This window comes from Symphalangus syndactylus, chromosome 17, assembly GCF_028878055.3.
Source record: "Symphalangus syndactylus isolate Jambi chromosome 17, NHGRI_mSymSyn1-v2.1_pri, whole genome shotgun sequence".
NCBI classification, from domain to species: domain Eukaryota; kingdom Metazoa; phylum Chordata; class Mammalia; order Primates; family Hylobatidae; genus Symphalangus; species Symphalangus syndactylus.
In genome coordinates, this window is record NC_072439.2 from 78,015,031 (window position 1) to 78,032,391 (window position 17,361).

Here is a 17,361-nt window from a genome sequence, read left to right on the forward strand (position 1 = left end):
TTTTGTAATTTAAATACGAAAAGTCATACATCTTTTTATATTTATAGCAGCATTGTCAGAGCTTACCAAAAATGAGCTGACTTACAAACTATCAATGGATTTAAAAGTATGATCTAATATTCATAACATCAGAGACAGTATATAAGTTGAGAGACAAATTTTATCTTTTTATTGTTAAAGATGTGTTTTTTAACTTTTCCTAGTAGATTTTGTCTTTTCATCTCATAACTGCTCTAATGAAAGGATCACGCCACCAATTTTAGTATATTCCATTATTCATGTAAAATCACAGCCAGTTCAATATCCAGAGAAGAAACTAGTTAGGAAAGTTTAATATTACCATGTTCTTCTCTATGAGATTCATATTAAAGTTTTAATTTTGAGTTTGATCTTTGCCCAAAACATTGCTTATTGTACATAACAGTGTGCTTGTGTATAATTAAAAATTTGTTAAAGGTGTTAAAGATAATTGAGATGAGAATGTAAATCCCTTGTGAAAAATAATCCTATTAATAAAATTCCAAAAGAACAAATACACTGATTTTTTTAATGAATATGATTATATTATAAATGTTTATTTTAAAATTCAAAGTTAGTTCATAATAAATCAGAAAATTTTTAAACTGGAAAGTTCATCAAAGATTAAACCATTTGACCCAGTGCAAACAACTTACAGAGAGTTGATCGGATCCTAGATGTTATGTTTAATGTCATATATTTCCTTAAACTCAGGGTTTCTTTCTTGTTATGATCTGGTCAAGGAGCTCAGATACTACTCTTATACTAAGAACAGTGGTAACATTATTCATTTATTTTGCAAATGTTTCTTGAGCACCTGTTATGTGCCAGGTAGTCTACTGGGATTAAAAACACACTAGAGAAAAGAGTAGTCAAATTCTCCACTCTCATTGATGAATAATAAAATGATCAATAAACACAATGTAATTTCCAAATTATAATTGCTACAAAGAAAATAAAATATGACGATGTGCTAGAGAGTGACAGGTGGAGAATGTGACCTTAATGTGATCAGCTAGGTCCTTGGAACCAAGACTGGAAAGATGAGGAAGAGCTCATCTTGAAACAAAATTGCACTAAAGAATTTCATGCAGAAAGAATAGGAAATGCAGAAGCTCTAGAGGAAAAACAAGCTTGGGTGATTTAGAAATACACGTAACTTGTGAGAGTAGGAAAGTGGGACGAGAAAGTATCAGGATGGTAATCAGGCCCCAGGTTATGGAAAGTCCTTTAGAAATGGTAATGAGTTTTGCCTAATTTCAAGTGTAAATGGAAGCCTTTGGAAGGTTAAAGGTAGGAAACTAATATGCTCTGATTTTCATTTTGAGAGATTGCTCTGGTTGCTTGTAGATAATAGAATGCAAGACGGTAAGAGGACTCATATCGAGATTTGTATCAAACTAATCCTGTCACGAACAATTGTATTCTTTCTTCCAGAGCAAAGCTTTATAAAACACCAAACAAAAACAGCAACTACTACAACTTCTATTTTAAAGCATCAGAGAGCAACTAAAGCCACCAGAACTTCATGAAACATGGTCCCAGGAAAAAGGAAAAAGTGCTGACATTAACCAATATTTCTCCCAATATTTTCTCTTAGGGCATTTGCTGATTCCCAGTGAAGGGAAATACAGGCAAAGTCGGGGTGGACCATTTCCAGACCAGATAGGAAGATTTATACAGTCTAGATAATCAATTTGGTGGCGGTAGCATTAGTAATGTCACTACAGACTGTGTTGTGAGATAAAGCACAAATAAATATAATAAGAAATAGTAAGTAAAATGTAACTATAAGAACAGAGAAATTTTGCAAAAGGTCATGAGGATACTTTGATGAATTCTTTGCCAAAACATTGAAACTTGAAAATCTAGATGAAATGGTTAGCTTTAGGAAAATATAATTTACTAAGGTAAATAATTTTTTTTTTTTTGAGATGGAGTTTCAGTCAAGTTGCCCAGGCTGGAGTGCAATGGCAAGATCTTGGCTCACTGCAACCTCCACCTCCTAGGTTCAAGTAATTCTCCTGTCTCAGCCTCCCGAGTAGTTGGAATTACAGGTGCCCGTCACCATGCCAAGCTAATTTGTGTATTTTTAGTAGAGATGGGGTTTTGCCATGTTGGCCAGGCTGGTCTCAAACTCCTGACCCCAGGTGATCCACCCACCTCGGCCTCCCAAAGTGCTGGGATTACAGGCATGAGCCACTGCACTCAGCCCAATAAATAAATTTTTAAAATGCAGTTCTATATTTTTAAATGTATGGAAACTTATAAAAGAGTTGCATAACAAAATGTGCCAGGCCAAGATTAGCTCACATGATAATAATACAAAATTTATAGATCAGAAAATTCCAGTGCTACTTGAACTATCCAGAGCATCCAACATAAGAGAAAATTCCACATGATTTTCATAAAATGTATATAAAATAAGCAAAAATGCAAAGAGATTGCATATAGAAACAAACACAAAAATTAATATCTCACTATATCAATACTGATGCTAGCAAATAAAATCCAATTGTACATTTAAAAATAATATGCACAAAGTGAGTTGAAACAAATACAATGGAGCCTGAATAATAGAAGTGTTTTATCATTCTGGGAAAAATCATATGGTGATCTTCACATGTGGAGGCATTTGACAATATTGAATGCTCATACTTGTTTGTAAATTGCCTCAATAGTATAGGATTTGATGAATACTTTAAAATATTATTTACTATTAATGAATATATTAGTGCTAAGTTGATATTTTAATGGGAAAACACAAAAAGATGTTTAACTTCACTCCAAATATTTGATACAAATTAAAATTATAATCCTGAGATATTTCTCACATTAAAAAAACCTGAAAGCTGAACAACATGCTTTTCAATCATGGTGGAAGATGAAGCAGAAGCAGTGAGATCTTGCAAGAACTCACTATAATGAAGATAACACCAAGCCATGAGGGATCTGCCCCCATAATCCAAACACCTCCCACCAAGCCCCACCTCCAGCATTGGGAATTACAATATTACATGAGATTTGGAAACAAACAAATTTCCAAACTATATCAACTGGTTTCAAAGCAAGGAGATTTTGGAGGGCAAGTAATTGAAGATTTTAGGAATATGATAAGTTTAGCATCACTATCATAAATCCAAAGTAACATGATATGAAATATATTTAAGTCTGCCCAAGTTAAACCTAAATATATGAATATGAGAGTCACAGTGTGAAGATTAATTGTACAATCATATGACTGGATAAAATCATTTTGAGACAATGTTAAGAAAAGATCAGAGAGAAAACTGTGCCTAGAGAACAATAATTTTAGAGGTGCCTTGAAATAGAAGGACTATGGAGACTGCAAAGAAGTATCCAATGACATAGTGTTGCCCGAGATATGAAAAATGTTTAAAGATAGTAGAATGTAAGCAACAGGTTTGAGGATCATTAAGTAGTCAAGTAAAATGTGACCAGAAACATGACCTTTGGATTCTGACATCGTAGATGTTATTAATATCCTCAAGAATTATGGTTTCACTACAGAAATATGGGAGCAAGCTTGATAGGCCAGCTTGAAAAAGTAATACAGGGTGACAGTGTGACAGTAATCTGGTAGGCAAAGAGGCATCCATTCTCTGGCAGGATAACTGAAAGCGCCTATAAAATGTTTTTCCTTCTGTTTCCTGTATTATCTTTTATGAGATTTGGATTTCTCCGAGTTACTTTATCCTTTGGTCTTGATTTTAGAGACCCCAATATTCTTGAATATTCAACTAGATACCTGGTCAAAGATGGCCCAGGGTCTTTCCAGACTGATAAGGAATTTTAACAAATCATGAGAGAAAAAGCTGGGGCCTATTTGTTGCTCTCACTGAAAGATAGTTCTTGTTTATTGACATCAAGAAAAAAATGTAAAAATAAGATAAATTTAAGAAAGTGCTCTAAGAGTGATTTTTTTTTAGTTTCCATATACAGGGAAAATTTCTCTTTATGATGTACTTTTTCATCAGTGTACCACAGCTTCTTTTGGCTCAGATTTTTAACTTTTTGAACTGACACATCGTAATCTAAATTGAGAATTTGCCATGTGTGGGGGGGGGCGGGGGGGCGGGGGAGAGAGAGAGAGAGACTCATATTTTCTGTGGCTACTGAGAGTAGAGTTTATTAATTCTGATAATTCATTAACCTCTTTTGGGTTTTATCAGTACTCTGATCTACCGTGAATTTGGGGCACTGGTTTTCTAAAATGCCATTGTGTGTAACAAAATTGACAAGAATTTCTTAATATCTCTAATACTAAGTCCATGTTCAAACTTCTCTATCTAATAAAGATGGGAACAAAGATGCTAGAGGGAGGAGGGTGAGGGGCCAAGGGCTGAAAAACTAACTATTGGGAATAGTGAGTACTATTCTCACTACCTAGGTGACCAGATCAATCATACCCCAAACCTCAGCGTCACACAATATACCTATATAACAAACCTGTGCATGTACCCCCGGATCAAAAATAAAACTTAAAATTAAAAAAAAATTTAAAAAATAATAAATAGAAGTCTGGATATAAGCAAATAAATCCCAGAAAGTTAGTATTGAAAAGATAAATAAATAAAAATAACAATGTTGGGTATACATTTTAACAATTTGAAAGTAAGTAGCGAACATTTTGGACCATTGCTAAGAAAAGTAACATATTCTTCCATAACTATATTACCATTATCACATTTGAGAAAATTAACAATAATTTCACAAAAACTAATATACTGTCCATTTTCAAATTTTCTCAACTGTTCCAAGAATGCCAGAAAGTCTTCCATAGCTTTGCTTTGCTGTTATTTTACAAGATCTAAAAAAGGATTCTTAATTGAATTAGTTCATAAGACCCTTTAGTTTCTTTTAATCTTGTACAATCACCTTCATCATTACAGAAAGTCTTTTTCCCTTTATTTTTTCTTTTTAATATTTTATGTACTCAACTATTTTTATAAACCTATATTATTATAGTTTACTGTTCAGGTAAAGACCTAAACAAAGTATGTGTTATATTTAGTGCCGTATCCCTCAAAACTTTTTTGCTTTGTTATCCCCCATCACTTTTGCTTTTATTTTGTTTTTTATTTTGTTGGTTTATTTAAAAACCCAGGTCACTTTTAGTGTAGAAAATTGCATGGTATGTTGTTTGACTCCTCGTGGGGTTAACCTACCCCTCTATTTTCCATATTTCCTATAAACTGGTAGTTAGACCCAAAGGTTTTGTTGTATTCAGGCTTTTTTGTAAAGATGATATTATTTTATTGGTTTTTGTTCATATATGTTAAGTTTCAACTTTCAATAATAAAATTCAATATATTTGATTCCTTAATTATATAAACTTTCTTTACACATCATTTATGTTGTCAAAGTTCATACAAAACATTACAAGGATTTGATTGACTATGCATGGTACCATCACACAGAAGGAGGAGGGAGCTAATCCAGTAACATACATTCAAAGATTAAATTGTACATATACACAGTGTATTTGGCCCTGTTCATTAAGATTATTTATAACACATTCCTCTAAAAGACAAACATTCCTAAACCCTAGTCACCATATATCAAAATTTGCTATTTACATTAAAACCACCTCTTATATTCTAAGAACAATCAATTATTAATAATTTTAAGAAACAAGACACAGTGAGAACTGGGAATAGAATTCAAACCCCCAACTTCTTGCTATGCTCCAAGCTGCCATCCCTAAAATAGGTTTAATTTGGTAATTTTTCCATTGTGGAGAGTGGCAAGAAGAAACAGCTTGAAGACAATATTATGTAATACACATGCAGACACACACATTTCCTTAAAATTGTCAGTTCTTCTTGAGAGTGTAATAGGAGCCCTGATGATGCATTAATTGTGATGATTTTAGCAGGAATTATAGAACAACCAATGCCATTCAAGTAGTGGAGATTGTACTAGAAGTCGAGCACTTGTAGCGAAGCTAATGGAATGCCTATATCTGAATTCAGAACGCTTATGGAATTTGTTTTAAGTGTCTTTTCCTAGGACTTCAATAGACTCAAGTCATAGGCTGGAGACATACTTGGAAGTATACACTTATGAATGGAAAGAGAAAATACAAGTACAAAAATTCAAATATTAGACCTTTGGTGACTTGGTCTATATTCCAGCGGGTAGTTTATTTGACTAACTTCACTTTAACAAATAAATCCCTTCACTTCAATCAGGCCTATTAAATTTAATTCATTAAAGCTATACATACTCCAGAAAGCTTATAAAAATATTTATACCTATTATGTTTATGAAAGGCATAACTTCAGTCTTAAACTAAGCCAAAGAAAAACCTCAATATAATATGGATGGCAGTACAGGGAAACAGAAATTAGAAATTCTCTAAAAAAGGAAAGAAAGTTTTGATCTCCTTTTTTGTTTGGTGAGCAGTATTCCATATAATACCCAAAGTCAGCTTAAAAATATTTTCATTAACTATTTTTATTCTAAATGAGCATTTGAGGGAAGTTACCAAGGCAATTCTTTCCTCAAAAGTAATCCATTCCTCTTTAGAATAGCATATTTTAAGGACCATGTTAATACCTGGGATTTTTACTCAGTAAATCGTAATGATTACTGTGTGTAAAAGAACTTTAAGCAGCATTGAAGGCCTGTGTTGGAAATAAAATATTACTAAAGACTATAAAAATAATTTAAATTAATTTTACATGTTCTTTTTTATGACAGAGAACAGCACTGGCTCTGTTAATGTTTTAAATGGATAAATAATTTCTTGATAGGTATTTAATTTTTCTTCCCCAACTGTTGATCCTTAGAAGTCATTCTTTATATTTGATAGATTGTTTTCAGAAAAGTTATCAACAAGTGTATAATAGTTATCTAAAACTGTAAATTTAAAATGCAGTGGCTTAATACTAGATCTGAGAGGTCTGAAAAATGGCAACAAAGACTAGATTTGGAAAGTATGGTCTTGAATTGCTTGTCAAATTCTGAAGCTATGAAGAATGAGTGTTTCAGCTTTGGATTACAAAACCTCATTTATGATTTTATAATACATTTGAAATAAAAATGATTCAACTACATTTGGTCCACTGACATAACTTTGCACTTCATAGTCCTTTATATGTTGTAAGACTATTTTTTTCTTATGTTATTACTAAAAGTTTTGTATGAAGCTGCAGCATATCTAAATTTCATCAGGCTTATTTTTTAAGTGAAACTAAGATTCATCACTAGATTCAAGTGAAGACTGATCTTTTTTGTCACTTTTTAAAAAATAATTTTCCTGTCTTTATCTTTTCTTTTTTTAAATGTATTAATTATTAAAAGGTTATGTAAAAAACATTCAGGTATTTATATTAGAAGTATATATAATTAAAATTTCCTTTTCTACCTATGCTATCCAAAGGTAATGCTTAACAGACTTTCACGTCTTCTTCCAAGAATTGTCTATGCTTCTATGAATATGTATTAAAATAAAATATAATTTTGTTGTATTTTTTGGCAACTTGCTTTTATCAGTCATTGGTGCATAGAGTGATATCTATTTAACTTTTACAATAGATTTTAAATGACTGCGGAGAAGATTAATCTATAGCTATAGCATAATTTATAAAATCAATGATTTTTTTCTGAAGAAAGTTTGGGTTGTTGAGTTTTTTCTAGTTTTGTTTAGATTGTTATTTTTCTATTCCAAAAACACTGTAAGAAATATATATTTTAGCATAATTCATTGACTATATTCCTATACTAAATTACTAGGGTCAGAATTTCTAGAACAAAGTGTTATCCAATTTAAATTGTTATCAAGTTTAAACATAGAAGATTAAAATTAGTGGAGCCAGCTACACAGTGGGGTGTGTTCCAGGATCCTTATATTCGTGTGTATTTTTTGTTTTTATAGAAAGAAATATTTTAAGTTACTTTCAATTTTTATTGAAAAATATGCACACAACTAAATTTAAATGTTATAATTGCACATCTGGCTATATTTTTGCAAACTTAACATCATGTAACCAGCACCACCCACATATCAAGGTTAAACACCATCCTGATTTCTAACAGTGAAAGTTAGTTTCTCTGGTTTTGTTCTAATGTAAATAGCGACATAGAGTTTACGTTGTGTCTGGCCTCTTTCACTTACTGTTATATTTGTAATATTTATGCATGTGTAAATTGTTTATTCTCATTACCATGTGATACTCGATTGAGTGATTCTGGCACATTTTTTCTATATTGGAATATTGGATGGAAATTTGGGTAGTTATCAGTTTAGGCTATTTTGAAGAGTGCTACTATGAGTATTCTACTCATCTTTGGGTGAACATATGCTTTCATTTCCATTCAGCATTTACATGGGAAAGGTACTGATGGATTACAGAGTCTGTATGTGTTCAGCTTTAGTGCATGCTGGCAAAAGGTTTTCTAAAGGCGTTTTAGTGATTTACAGCGTCATCTACAATGTATAAGTGTTTCAATTGCTCCATATCCTAGTTCTATTTCTGTTTGTTTTATTTTGTTTTCAGGTTAGACATTTTGCTAAATATGTAGTGGTGCCCGATTGTGATTTCAATTTACATTTTCTTGATGACCAATAAAGCTGAGCATCTCTTCAAATGTGCATTGGCCATTTGGTTATCACCTAGTTTAAAGAATTTGTTCATATTCTATTGAGTTGTCCTTTTCTTAGTAGTTCATAGAAGTCCTCAATATATTCAAAATATGAGTCACACACTTGGAAGTTATATTGCAAATATTTTCTCCCATTTGTATTATATTTTCAGACTCCTAATGATATTTAGATAGGTCACAAAAACATGAAACATAAAAGTAAAAATCAGTAAACTGGAGTTAATTTAAATTAACTACTTTTCAGAAACACTGTTAATATCATAGAAAAGCAAGCCACAGATTGGGAGGGGGAAAATATTTGCTGTACATATATCCAATAAAAGAATTGCTTTTGGAATAGGTAAAGTACTACAAACTCAATAATAAGGCAAATGACTTAAAAACAATGACAACAGTTTGGTGAAGACACTTTACAAAAGACATCTTAATATGGGGCATATAATGAATAACAAGATGCTCAACATCATTAGTTTTCAAAGAAGTGAAAACTAAATCAAAATGAGATACCAACAGACACCAATAAGAATGACTAAAATTAGAAAGACTGATAATACAAAGTGATGGCAAAAAATGCACAGCAACTTTGCATTCATATATTGTTACTATGAATGCAAAGTACTATAGGCACATTAGAAAACAGTTTGGAATTTCTTATAAATTTAGATGTACATTTACTACCTGAGCCACCAGTCTCACTCCTAGATATTTTTTTTTTTTTTTTTTTTTTTTTTTTTTGAGACAGAGTCTCGCTCTGTCGCCCAGGCTGGACTGCAGTGGCGCAATCTCGGCTCACTGCAAGCTCCGCCTCCCAGGTTCACGCCATTCTCCTGCCTCAGCCTCTCCAAGTAGCTGGGACTACAGGCACTCGCCACCATGCCCGGCTAATTTTTTTGTATGTTTAGTAGAGACGGGGTTTCACCGTGGTCTCGATCTCCTGACCTCGTGATCCGCCCGCCTGGGCCTCCCAAAGTGCTGGGATTGCAAGCGTGAGCCACCGCGCCCGGCCACTCCTAGATATTTACACAAAGGAAATGAAAAATTATACCCACACAAAAACTTGCCTATAAATATTCATGGAAATTACATTCACAATTGCCAAAGACTGCAAAAAACCCAAGGTTTCTCTTTTTCTCTTTTAGAAAGTTTGAGTAAACATCTGGGAATAAAAGTATGATTTTGGTTCTCTTCCATATCTCAAGCATTTTCTTCCTGTTCTTTTCAGAAGAGCCTATCTCAAACTCTTTAGACACAATATTTATGAGAGGTTTAATCTTTCCTTCAGAGGTTTTGAACTTTTCTCTGTGGCTCCCACATTGTGTTAAAGATTGGTAAATATTTTGAAAAGGTGACTAGCCATGTGTTTGGGGAAAGTACCATTCCCCAAGCAGAGCTTGGTTTTCTAAATGAGAGACTGTGAGAAATTTCAAGTTCACTTATTAGAAGCCTTCTACATTCTGCATGACTCAGGTTTCAGAAAATGTATTGTCTTAGCTCATTCGTGTTACTATCAAGGAATACCAGAGACTGGGCATTTGCAAAGAAAACAAGTTGATTTGGCTCACAGTTCTGCAGGATGTACAAGAAAAAATGGTGCCAGCATCTGCTTCTGGTGGGCAATTAGACTACCTCCACTCATGGCAGAAGGCAAAGTGGAGCTAGAATGTGCCAAAGTCACATGGTTAGAGAGAAAGTAAGAGAGTAAGAGGGGAGATGTCAGACTTTTTTCAACAACCAGCTTGCCAGGGAACTCTTGCAGGAACTAATGGAATGAGAACTCATTCAGTTCCCTCCCCACAGGGAAGTCATTAATCTATTCATGAGGGATCTGCTCCCATGACCCAGTCATCTCCCATTAGCCACCACTTTCAACACTGGGGATCACATTTCACATGAGGTTTTGGGGCGACAAACATTCAAAGCGTGCATGTTGTGAAAAAATCAGCCTTGTTTGGAGATCTAATTTTTTTCACATTGTGTCCAATAAACCACAGAATTGCTAGTTTCTCTTCCTCAAGCCACATTCTTCTTCTTCGAGGGAAAACCTGATTTTTAATCCCAAGATTGGAAATCTGCAAACGATCCTAGGGAGGGAAATGACTGGAATTTCCATTCATTTAATTCTGTTTTCACAGATCTCTTATGCTTTAAAAAACGTAAATTTTACAATTAATCTGTCTTGTATGTCATTGTGATGAGAACATTGTCTGCAGCAACCTACTATCGCTTTTATAGCATTAGAAGTTTCTTCTATATATTTTCATGTCAATGTTTAGGTTTCTAAGAAAAACTTTGATATATTCTCCAAGTTAAAATACACATATTTTTAAAGTTTCAACAAACTTTTAAGTTTATAATCTGAGAAACATTCCTAAATTTCAAAAACAAATATCTGAATTATTTAACATAAAATTTAATCTGATTTTTAATATTGATTTGTCCTTTGAAATTTGTCATTGAATTTATATTTTTAAATACACAAATTGTCACTATGTTATTTTCCTAAACTACAAATTGAATCACAGCATTCCCCTGTGGAAAACCTTTGTTTCTTTCTTTTAAAGAATAGAATTTCAATTCCTTTTATGGTGGTCAATACTTACCATAAACTTGTCTTAACTACTTTTATAGTAGCTACATCTCCTACTGCATCTATCCATTAATCTGAATCACTGATTATTCAAACGTATTCTCTAGGTATCCCTATATACTCTCAAATCTATGAGATTTTACCACTGTAATGGTTCTAAGTAGAACACAACAATCAACTTTTCTGCCCATCAAAATCTTACTATTTTTCCAAGGGCTAACTCACATAGCCCCACCTCCATTGAGGATTACCCTAATGAGAAGTATACTCATCTTCGTTTAAATTCTAATCATTGTTCATTTCTCTTATCACTTAGTTATTCCTACCCCCTTTTATTACACTCACTGGTCTCTAGATCTTTCCCATATAGTAGGAAACTCCTTGAAGAGGAGCCATACCTTAATCGTGTGTATATTTCTTATATACCTGCATGAAATGTACTAAAATATTTGTTGAATATATGTGACTATTGTTTTTATTACATAAATATGGTTCATTGGTAGAAAACAATACTAATATTTTATAGTTAGGATCCATTACCTTAAAATAGACATTTTATCTAGTTGACATCCTAGCAAATTACCTAATCTTTAAGTACATAAAACGTATATTTTAAATTACTAAATCTTGCTTTATTTTCCCTTTAAGAGCAAACTACTAGCTACAATATTTTCTAAAAGCTTTTCCTACTGTATCTTTTGGAATAGAGTAACTTTTTGCACAAATCCAAGCTCAGCACTTGGATAATTTGAATGATTTCTCTATTTCAATATATTAAATCAGAGGAGTTTAAGATGAAAATTCATTAAGTAAATATAGGCATTCCTCAACTTGCAAAATATTTCTATGAACACCTTAATTTTATAAATGATGTGTTGCAAGCTTTTATTCAGACTACTTAAATATAAAACACTCATTGCTCAGACTGGCCATCAATACTGTTCTCTAAGGGGGGAAATAGCAGCAGTTTTTGACTGCAAGAAAATTATAGTCTTTCCTGTATTGTAAATATCAAAGACATCATAAGGCAGGTAGAGAGTTGTAAAATGTCTCTTTCAGTAGTTGGACAATAAAGAGAAAAATAAATATCATCATGGACTTTAATGTGCACAGAAAATAAAATGTTCAATAAAAAATATTAATTATTTCTAGTTTCATGTTTTCTTGTTTACACAGGTAATATATTTCAAAATAGTTTATGTACCTTTAAAATGAAAATACTAAAAAAATGTATGAGAAAAGAATAGAGTAAGTCAATGCTTTAACTTGGTGGTTCACAGTAGGGAGATTAAAGTTATTCCAATATTTTCTTGATTTCTTAAGGTTTAACAAGTCATATTCTTTGACAGTAAATATTACTAGAAATAAGTAATCCCAACTGGCTGAGGGATATGAGAAAAAAGTGTCAGCTCTATTTGAGATATAAAATGAGAATGCTATAATACTAAATATCTCTCTCTCTTTCTTTCTCTCTCTCTTTCCTAGAAAAGGTGTCTCCTTGTTTACTAGAATGGTAAATTTATGTTCCTAAAAATGTCCTTGGTGGCGGCCTAATACCAACTTGCATTTGAAGAATGTTAGAATTCAGGTACAGAAAGTGAAGTGATTTGTCCATGGTTATAAAACATATTATCAGAATAAGGGTTAGAAGCTGTTTCTAAACAGGATTGGGACCCAAATCTTCTGTTAACAGTTCTATATAGCAACTCACTTTCTTTTATTTTTCAGCTGATTAGATCAATTGGAATTTCTTTGTGTGTAAAACATTTTCAAACTTAACAAAAGTCAAAAAACATGGTTTTGATTTAGTGTAAACTTTCCAATTAATTTTATTTATTCTTTTTCATACTCAAAATTTCTAGAGCCTGCAAAGTTGACTACCTCCATGCATGAACCAAAAATTGAGGTTTCTTACATTTTTAGTGAATATCTCCGTTTTATGGAGCATGCTAATTGACAAAAAATTTGGTCATTTGGAAGTAGTACAAGGCTGCTCTTGGCTGCTTTCATTTGTGGGAATTCCTGATCTGAATGCTGTGTTCTATAAATGATTTCTGGAATTTGGCTTAGATGCTTAGTTCAGTCTACATGTTCAGCTACATTTTCTCCTCTCTACTCATCTGCTGCTCATGCCTCCCTACAGCTAACTACCTATAGAAACAAAGCCTATGTCTCCAGCCTTCTGTGACACCCATAGCTACCACTAGGTCCTCCTATTTCGGGCATATTCCAGGATGATCCTGCCTCTTCTCTCATTTCAGATATCCTGCCTTTTCTATCTTCATGCCTATCAAGCTGAGAGAAATGGACTGTTCCTTTGCTGTCTACAGAGAGGGAAAAGAATTTCAGTCTACACCACTCTCACTAATCTCCAACAACATAGCTCTTGGTGGCATTTGGGGCTGCCCTCAATAGTAAGCATGTCATTCTACATACAGGGAATTGGTCTACACAAGATTTCCTGCTGTTGCCATCACCAACAGAGATTCTTAATGTAGACATCTAACACATTCTGATCTTGCAGTAAGCTTAGCAAAGATATTTCTGGTAAAAATGTACTCAGCAGCAGAATGACTTCAGCAGTTCATTTACCGCTTGATCTGCCTGTTTTGCAGTTGTGTGGTCCCAGGAATGCTTGCTTACTATGATATTTTATAATAGTTTCCCATGATTTTTTTCCCGGACTCTGAAAAATTGCTATGAAAACCAATAGTGTATCTTTTTTCCCTGGGGGATAAGGTTTGGAAGAAGTAGTAGAAATGGGGTAGAAGCAGTTCAGGTTGGGCATATTTAACCACTCATAAGAAAGTCAATATTAATGGAGGCATAATTGCCAGATCAATTGAAATAATTATCCCTCCATACGCTGCACTGGGAAGACTACATTTATAGATAGCTTAGAAACACTGGAGTCAGATTTATCACAATTACAATCCCAAATCTGTGATTCAGACCTATCCTCGTAATGACATATGATTGTTAACCTCTACTTTATGACTATCTAACACTTAATTACAGTATATTTACACATATATACTGTATATATTACACAAACAAATATATAGAACATACATATATAGAAATACATACTGTATGTATATATATTTTTACATATACTGTGTGAATATGATATACATTATCATATATGATATATATTACATTATAATATATATCATATATGTGAGATAGTGTATATATTATACATATATGAGATAATGTATATATTTATATATGTATGTATATATACATATATGTGTATATATGAGATAATGTATATATCATATATATGAGATAATGTATATATCATATATATGAGATAATGTATATATTATACATATATGAGATAATGTATATATAATATACATATATTATATATTATATACATATTATATGCATATATACATATATAATGTATATATTATATATACACATACATATACAAACATTATATATGTATATTATATATACATTATAATATATATCATATATGATTATAATGTATACAATATATATGAGATAATATCATATATATTATAATGTATGTAATATATACACACGGTATATACAAAAAAGTCCTAATCTCCCTTCTGTGATCCACCAAGCTAAAGCATCTTGACTTACTCTATTCCTTTCTCATATACTTTTTGGTATTTTTATCTTTAAAGGTACATATATATGAATATATGTTACATTATATATTATATATACACAGTAAATATATATTTATATATAATTATTCATATATAATATATATTCATATATTTTATATATGTATAAAGGATTACTGAAAAGACATAATCATTTATTCCTCCAGATGTTCTAAATGCTGCCATTTCTACCATTTATAAATTAAACAAACAAACAGAGCTCTGGGTATCGAGAACATAAAATTCTTGATTTCCTAGAAAATTACCTTTACTGGTCTAGATTTCAGTGTGAGGGCATTGGCTATAGCAAGAAACATTGTAAATAAAAGCCAAGTAAAATTTATAATTACATGTTTTATAAAAATACATTTTCTACATATTCCTCTGAATCCTTTCTCTAAGGATATTTAGCAGAAATTCTTTATTCTTAGTGCCAGGTCTAGCTGCATTTTTATTTTTAAAAATAATTTACCTTTTTTTCTCTTATTGGCTTTGTGAATTAATAACTGACCATCATCTCATTGCTAAGACTATCCATACTCTATCTGTGGTCATCTATAGCAAGTACACAATTATTATTCTTTTTGCTAGTCTCATTACTAACTTCATTTTATATTCTCAGTCTTAAATATTCTTTCCTACTTTTTGCCTATTTTTTTTCACATTTAAGCTATGGTGTTGCACTTGTGTAGCCTGGAAAATGGTCTGAAATACTTTCTGAATCAAATTGATAAATAAACGAATAAATAGATCTACAGCTTTGGTAAATAGCTATCTATGAGTGATCTTGAGCAATTTAACTGCTTTCTCTAAACATATTTCATCACATGTCAAATTGGAATACTAATTACCTTATATATTGTTTTGGGAATTCAAATGATATAACATTTTAAGTAGCAAATGCAGTTTCTGGCATCTAGTAAATGCTTAATAAAAGTTAATTGTATCTGAATTTATATTTAGTCCTGGAGGTAGCATTTTAAAAGATCCACTGATAAAGTGTAACCAAATGGCAATAACGACAACTGATGATTTTTCATGGGGAAAAATGGGATAGCAATACTATAACAAGGTTCCTTTTTTAAAAAAAATAGAACAAAACTCCAGAAGACACATCTGTGTGCTCGAGTGTGTGTGTGTGTGCTTGAGCATGTTTGAATAAGCAAAGATGACATCATAGAAGAATTAAACTCAAACTACTGACTGAGGTTACCTTGTGAGACTGGAAGGCAGAAGAGAGGACTTTACATTTTAATTCATATGTATTTTTAAATGGAAAAATTGGAGAAACCACTGAAAATTTCTAGATGCTTTCTTCCAATTTCTATTTTTTTCTCTGTTTATTACTTTAATCAAAGACATAAATATTACATTAAAGTGAATTACTGAAGAAAGAATACAGATAAAAATGTGAGGAGTCTGGAAATCATTTTATACTAGGAAAAACACTGAGGACATTTTATGTAAAGCTGAGATAAAGGAGGAATTATGGCTGTCTTCAAATATTTGAAGGACTCTCATGTGAAGGAGAATTTACACTTATTCTATAATGCTCCAAAGGGTGGAATAATGTCTTAATAAAAGAAGTAACAATTTAATCAGAGTAAAGGAAATCTTGAATGAGCTGCTACTCAATGTTAGCTTTAAGAAGATGTCACATGTTTGTCTTTCAGGGGTGTTATATGTAAGTGAAAATTGCTAAGGTAGATCTAATTAGATTCTGAAATAACATCTACACTGCTATTTTTTTACAAGATGAAAAATATCTATTTGTTTTAAGAAAGTTTGCTAAATGAATTGACAAACATTCATTGAGTAAATAGTACATTCCAGATAATATGCTACACATTAGGGATAAGCAGGTAATTAAGATGTATCTGATCCTTTGAGGAGCTATGGTCCAATTATAAAGACATTCACAAATAGATAATTTTAATAATACAATTACTGTCAGGATAGAAATATATACAAAGCACTATGAAAGCATAGCAAAGAGAACAACAAACTTAAGTTAAAGAGGAATTTCCTATTAGGTATTGATAACATTTGTTTTGGAATGTTATTATCTGATTTTTAAACCCAAATCAGTACATAAGTAACATTTGCAACAGTTTGACTTTGAACATAATCTGGATATAGTTATACTTCTAAACTATTATATAGATAAGAATAGATTTTTGTAGCATCCCAAGCCATTCAAATGAGCCTATTAGAAGTTTAGAAATGCTTAAGAATCGAGAAAAATTAAAGACCTTTCAGTAAGGTGAAAGGCTTGACTACAGGGTAATTGCAAAGGAGGCAATGATGCAATTCCAATTTTGAACGTTATAAATTATGCAAGTGATTTCAACAGCAGGGGGGTTATTTGTCCTGATGTGAAGATGTTGCAAAGCTCATGAATTTCAAATCTGTAAATTAAGAACAAAGGATTTAGAGCTTAGTTAGAAGCAAATGAAAGACAAGTTATGCCAACAGAGG